Here is a 7,451-nt window from a genome sequence, read left to right as displayed (position 1 = left end):
ATAATTATGGACAACATATTTCTTTAACGCCCTCCCAGCCCATGCAGGTTGACTCATACTAAGGACACTGATTTTGACAAGCTTGGCAGTCGGCCTTGCTGTTAGGTAAGGTTTAAAGGGTCAAACCGCCTCGACAGTGATGGACATGATCCCCAAGTCAAACAAGCAGCAATGACAACATGGGAATCATATAAACCCATGCTTAGGTGTTGTTGAATAACCTGCGGAGGTGACTCATAATAATGAATCAATACCAAAGAACTGGGCTTGGTGTAATTGTTTTAACAGTATCTACCTTTATTATCTTTGTTAAAAAGTCAACAAAACTTGTCTAGTCACATTCTCAAGACTATTGCGCTGGCATCTTTTGCTGAATGTTTAAGCGTCACCTTAAACAAAAGTCACAGAAAGTTTGCATCATTATTTGTTACACGCCATGTGACTTTATAAACATTTAGACACACCAAGCCATCTCTGACATCACAGAGCCAACACCTGTGAATGTAGAAAAAAGCTGACACTCATTATAGTCAGTCAGGATCATCTATCATAGTTCTGTACAGTGTCGGGGAGACTGGATATCCCTTGTATGGTCATCTCAGGCCCATAACTCTGGCTGTGAATAGAGAACCCTCGTCCACCTGCGCTTCACGTCTTCTGTTTGGAGGGGGTAACCAATCAGAAGAAAATTGATTTCTATTGACAGGCTGTGATGGGTTGCACCAAGATCCAGTATAAGAACTATGGTGTGATATGTTTCTACTCTAATGGAAATGCTGAATAAAAACAAAGCTGACAATAACAACTGTACATCCTGATTTAGTAATGGCATCTAAGGAAAATTGTGTAATTCAAGACCTGACAAGAAAAGAAAATGTACAGATAAACTTGAATTTCTCTCAGAAAACAAAAACAGGACTGCAGAGGAGCAGCAGCATAGCACAGAGAAATACTACACCGCTGAATTTCCCAAAGCTAATCCATAAACAGTGAAAGAGTTAAGAAAACTTTATTGCAGGCTTTTCTCAAAGGTCAGTATCTTAAGTATGCAAAGCTACATCTGGACGAGTGGTTTTGGAAACAGGTGCTATGAACAAATTAAGTTAAGAAACTGATACTGAAAAGCAGTTAGTTTCTGAAATAGGACAGTGTTGTAAAGAACTCTCAAAATATATTAGGAACTACCTAAAGCAGAGGAATAATGATTAATGTGGTAAAATTATGAACAATAGTTATGTTATTAATTATTAATTATACACTAATATTTATCTTGCATTCTTAAACCTACTTAACAAATGACAGATAGTACCACCAGCAGTGTGCACTAAAAGTCTTTATTGTGCAGCAAATCTGTCCTATCAGTATTTTACTATATTTGATGTTTTTGTTGCATATTACCATTGTTTATAGTTTAATACACTGATTAGACATCATATCCCTTAAGCTATTCAAACAATAAGGTTCCTCTCCGTAATCCCAACAGTCTTGTTGTCATCTTTCTGGCTATGCATTTTTCAACTAACCTGGCAATGTTTCGTTTCTTTAGCTTTAGAAGCTGAATAAACATATTACTGCAGATCTTGGCAAATATTTTCACTGCCTAATAGTGTTAGCTGTAAAATCTAAAGCTGTCAGATATTTGTAATGAAATAAGTAAGTAAGTATAGATAATATTTGCTCTGTTCTCTAGCAGAACAGGCAGTAACCTAAAATTTGGCATCAGCCCCAACGGTGCTGCCATCCACTGAATTTGTAATTTGCACAGTTGTACCCGAACTTATGTAACAGCTGAAGTCAGCTACCCTTGTAGTGTTGTTTCCAGTTTTATTTCTTGTCAAAGATGTTGAAATTTCCATGTTTTACAGTTTCCAACAGCCTTCATTATCTGTAAATTTGCCTGTTATATTTTAAGCTGTCTTTCTCACTATCATATGGCTGCTGCTATGATTTGGTGCTCTGTAAATAAAATTGAATTGAATTGACTTGAATTGAATTGAATTGAATTGAATTGAATTGAATTGAATTGAATTGAAAGTCGTTGTTTTTTTTAAATGTTTTATTCTGCTGAATGATTCATCCATAGTTTGACCCCACAGATAAAAACACAAAATATTTTCTCTATTGTCTGAGCTTTACAAAGTGTTAAATTATATTTTCTCCTTAGATTATAACCAGCGTTGGGGAGTAACGGAATACATGTACCGCCGTTACGTATTTAAAATACAAAATATGAGTAACTGTATTCCGTTACAGTTACCGTTTAAAAAGGTGGTATGTAGAATACAGTTACTTTGTTGAAATAAATGGATTACACGGCGGTACTTCCCTGTTTCATATTGTCGCGGGTCAGGACTGTTTGGGTTTTGTTTGACAGCTATGTTCTGTTGTTCCAGGCGGCAGCGTTTCGGTTGCCATGGTTACAGGGTGACCTCTCTCTGCGTGTTTCCTGGGTGAGAGAGGCCTTTTGTTGTTGTTGTGCTAAGCTAATAGGCAGAATGCTACAGGTATAGCACTAAAGAATGTAGCATCATAGGCAGTGTAGTCCGTGCTGCAGGGAGAATGGACTGTCATACACATTATGTGTCTGTGAGCGAGGGAGGGAGAAAAAGGAAAAGTACGAGCTGTCATCGAGCAAAAATGGGAGCTGGAAGCATGTAAATATAATAACCACTGCAGCCAAGAAGAGTGTCTGACGAGCCCAGTTGTAAGTATGCTATTAAGACTCGACTGTACACCGTGTTCGTGTTTTCCTCCGAAACAATAAGTTCCATTGGAGCAGCCTTTCAACGCCTCTCTCTGTCTCTTGCAAGCAAAGTTGACCCAGACAACAAAGTAAAGCTAGTTTTCAGCTACGAGCTGACACGGAACCCAAGGTATTAGCCAGAGGTCCCTTTACTATGGTTCGGAGCCGCGGACCTTCAGTAAGAGTAATAAATCACAGCAATAGTACATTCATGTAGTTGTAAACAGCATGATAATATATTAAGTAATCAAAAGTATTCAGAATACGTTACTCTCATTGAGTAACGTAACGGAATACGTTACAGAATACATTTTGGGGCATGTATTCTGTATTCTGTAATGGAATACATTTTAAAAGTAACCTTCCCAACACTGATTATAACCCATCTCTAGAGAACATCTTCTGTATATTTGCTGGTGACAGGTTATTCTACGTTTCATACACTGTAAAACCGAATATTCTGTTTAACTAAAAATATTAAGTAGGCTGAACTCAATTTTTAATCAAATTGTTATTAGAACTCAATTTAAGTAAGTTACCAGTACTTTTTATGAAAAAAAAATGCTGATCAACTCAATTTATTTGAGTTGTCTTAACTTAGAAAAACTAAGTAAGCTGGAAATGTTGCTTCTCGGTGCAGAAGGATGAAAGATGTGTTTTGAAAATGCCATGTCACTACCGTCCTCCTCCCTAGCACCGATCAGTCCGGATGTTCATGGTACCAGCCTTTTTTATGAAATGTGTTGAGCAAACCTGGAGAAGCTTCAGCTCAATATATTATTGTTTTCATTGCTGTGGATCTTTACCTGATACACTGACTTGGTGAGTAAATGTTTACTCTTATTCAAACTGATTTTGTGGCTTCTCTTAGTTTAGTACCGGGTTTATAATCTTGCTAGCTAGTTAGTGTTAGCCTAGCGTTGCTGCTGCTGCTGAGCTCATGTTACTTAAAAACTTTATATAAAAATATGTCTGTGAAATTTTCTGTTGATTGTTTGAAATAAAAAAAGTGAGATAAGAGCCCAGACAAAATTCTTCGGGAGGTGCAGGGGGTGGGGTGTGGGGGGTATTTTCAATCCATAGCCATAACTAACTAACTAACTAATTATATATATTATGTTTAACCTGAGTATCAAAAGACCGCAGGGGGGTTGAAAACTATAAGCCAAGAGTTAGCTGTGCTCACCGGCTCTGTCGAGCCTTGACCTCCGGTCAGCTATCGTGGTGGTGGATAACAGAGCTCTCCAAAAACGTTGAAGCACTTTTGCAAATATGTGATATTTTGATAAATTAAGTAGATATTTGAGCATTACACAGCTAAAATATCTTAAAAGTTTATTTTGTTACCCAGAAAGGGTAATCTGGGGAAAAGGAGGATCGCATTTGTCCATGCAGTTGTCAGAGCCTGTGTATCCATACTTGTGTGTACTTCTGGTCTCGTGGACTTGTGATAGGTCGGAGAACAAGGGCTGTTCCAATTCACCTGAGCCTGAGATTGCCTAAATTGGAGTCTGTTTTATACCAAATGCAGAAAAAAATGTTTTAAGAAAGCAATTAAGTTCATGTTCCAAAAAATATGATTGTTTGCTTGCAGGACAACAGGAGAGATGAGTCCTCCGTCACAGATAGTGTGGTCAGTGAAGATGGTCGCCTGCAGGTTCAAGCTCATTGCATCTCCAACCCACATCCACTGCCACTGTACTTAAGGGAAGTTAAAGACTTTCTTCTGCACTTACATTTGGATCACCTCGATCCATGATAGTCATTCAGGCAGTAATGCCTGGACTGGAAACAAGCCATCCTTAAAATAATACAACATTCCAGCTCATGTGTTGGAATGAAAAACAAATGTGTTGTTTAAATTAGAGACTGCACTTGTGACAGAACAATAAATATATTATTTTGATTATATAAGTAATGTAAGTACAAAACAAACTTGTGGTAGGTCTAAACTTATTTTCAGAATAATTAAATCTGAGACTTTGTTTCATTGTAAGATTATAACAGTGATGGCAATATAATTGTTTGTTGTTCAAGAGAACAGTGTCCAGTATGTTGGCTGTTATACTTTTTTGCATTTGAAAATAAAAGTTGGGCTGATTTTAACATCATTACAAAAAGTGTTGTTAATTATTTTAATCATATTCAGGTTACCACAAATTGTTTTTTTCATTTAGTTGAACTTGAAATGTTTGTCAGTAGGTAAACAATAAGTATTATACAGTCAGAAAAATCAAGTTATTCTTAATACTGCAGACTTGCAATGAATAAGTTGTCCTAACATTCATCTTAAGTAAGCTTTACTTAGTTTTTTTGAGGCCATGAGTTTGCATTTTTTTTTAGTTCTGGAAACTAAATAGATTTTTACTCTGTACTCAAAGTGAATAAGTTGCCTTAACTTAGTCACCTTAAGTAAACTGTACTCAATTTGTATTGTATGCAATGAGTTTGCATAGTTTTTTTGAGTTCTAGGAACTAACTAGTTTGCAGAGTGTACTCAAAATGAGTAAGTTGCCTTAGCTTAATCATCTTAAGTAAAACTTTACTCAATTTTTTTGAGGCAACGAGTTTGCAGAGTTCTGTGAACTAATTAGATTTTACAGTGTACAGTACTTGTGCAGTATGATCTTTAACAAGGCTCATAAATTTGAACAAGTTTAATTTCAAAAATAAAATGTTATTGTGTTCTTGAAACGTTACCTGCATTACAAGTGTCATGGTCCCCGTGCCTTGCTGGCTGACTCTGTGATAGGCAACATGTTTTGGTTTTTTTGGGGGGTTTTGCTCTCTCTGTCTCTCTCCTCTGCTGGGTCGGTGCTCATTACGGGCTCCTGCCCCTGTGTGTGTGTGTGTGTGCGCGCGTGCGTGCGTGCGTGCGTGCGTCCAGATGAACAGAATCAACTTTTGGAGATTTACTTTCCTGGATGATTGAGAATGCATCAAGAAGTATCTGATGATCTGCATCAGGGGTGTCAAACAAAAGGCAGAATTGGCACAACGAAGACTCAAATCTGGGCCACTGGAAAGCTTTGGAAAAAAGAAGGAGAAGATAAATTTTGGACTTTTAATTGTAAGTTTTGCAGCTTCTCCTACTAATAATGACCTTCCCCATAGCCATTCATACTACCATTAAGTAATCAATTAGGTAATCAATAAACAATTACATGACAGAAAAGTCCTGTTTTTATGATTTACTATGAAAAAAATCAGTTTTTGTTTATTTTTAGAATGGACCAATGGTAAAAAAAAAAAAAAATACACATTTCTTTCATTTACTACAGCAGCATTTCTTTGTCATGTAGAAAAACTACACCTTTTCTATTTCTAAATGTGTAGTTGGACTTCCTTACGCTGACAGAAGTGTGGCCCATTGCCTCAGGTTAATTTGACATCCCTGCTCACATAGAGTTTTGAGTCCAATACTGACCCCTGTGGGACTCCACAAGCAATGTTCAATCATTTTAATTATTGTGTGAAGTTCCTGTTTCTCTTTATTCTTTATACTTTATTCTAGTTGCTCCATGATTCTTCGCCGTGGAACTACTTCCACAGTTTTATCCGATTTTCGCCATTCAAAATTCTGCTCTTTCTGCTAATGCCGGCTATGACTTTTGGTGCTCATTAATTCTATACTTTTTGAGATATTGAATTTTTTATGCATTTTTTTTGCCCATTGATCATCATTTTACCCATCAGTGTGGTCACTGATTTTGCTTGCCGGGTTGAGCTGTGTTTTAGCTCAGTGAGATGAGCAGCCGTTCTCAGAGCAGGAGGCCCGGGTTCAAATCCCGCTTATGGCAACAATTTTTTTCAGTTCACAGTTAAGCTTTTTTTTTTTTAACTGTTTTCAATACAAATTTCAGCTTCTCACCCCTTTTCAGTAGAATTTTCAGTTTTTTCACCCCTTTTCAGCACAAATCCCAGCTTTTTCAGCTGTTTTCAGCAGAAACCTCTTTTCAGCACAAATTCTGCTGACTAACCAGCTTGTGGCAAACTTTCCTTTCAGGAGATAGTTTAACTTTTTCACATCTTTTCAGTTCAAATTTAGGCTTCTTCACCGCTTTTTAGCAGAATTTTTGGTTTTCACCTCTTTTCAGCAAAAATTCCAGATTCTTTAGCTGTTTTCAGCACAAACTTCAGCTTCTTCAGCTCTTTTCAGCAGATTGTTCCACTGCAAGGCATTCACACAGCACTTTTGCAGGAAATGCAAATTTTTATAGTGCTGTCTTATCTCCACAAATTGTTGCCTTTTGTTTAAATAGCTTTCCACCTAGTCTAGTGCCACCCCTCTAAAACCATACCTTTCCACTTTATTCATTAAAGACTGGTGATCAGTTGTGTCAAAATCTTTCTTTAAGCTGATAAAAGCTCCAGCTGCATACTTTCTTTGATTGATACAATTTTAGTTAATGCAATGGATCTTGATCTGTAATATTTTGTGCTTAGTTATAAATGTATTCAGTCTGTCAATGAAAAGAGTTTATTTCAGTATTTTAGATATTTGTATGAGTAGAGAATTTGTGGCGTCTGTCTCTGGATTTATACAAAGGGCTAACTGCTCTCACTTATATCATAAAGAGCTGAAAAAACAAACCCAATGTTTAGAGGTCTTAGTTCACAGGGTTACCCAAAAATAAACTGGCATCATAATTTGAAAGTTTGGTCATGTTTAATATCTGTTACACACACACAGTTAATTTTTATGTTT

Source organism: Neolamprologus multifasciatus, chromosome 23 (assembly GCF_963576455.1).
Source record: "Neolamprologus multifasciatus chromosome 23, fNeoMul1.2, whole genome shotgun sequence".
Taxonomy (NCBI): domain Eukaryota; kingdom Metazoa; phylum Chordata; class Actinopteri; order Cichliformes; family Cichlidae; genus Neolamprologus; species Neolamprologus multifasciatus.
The sequence above is the reverse complement of the archived record's forward strand: the minus strand, read 5'-3'. Positions refer to the sequence as shown.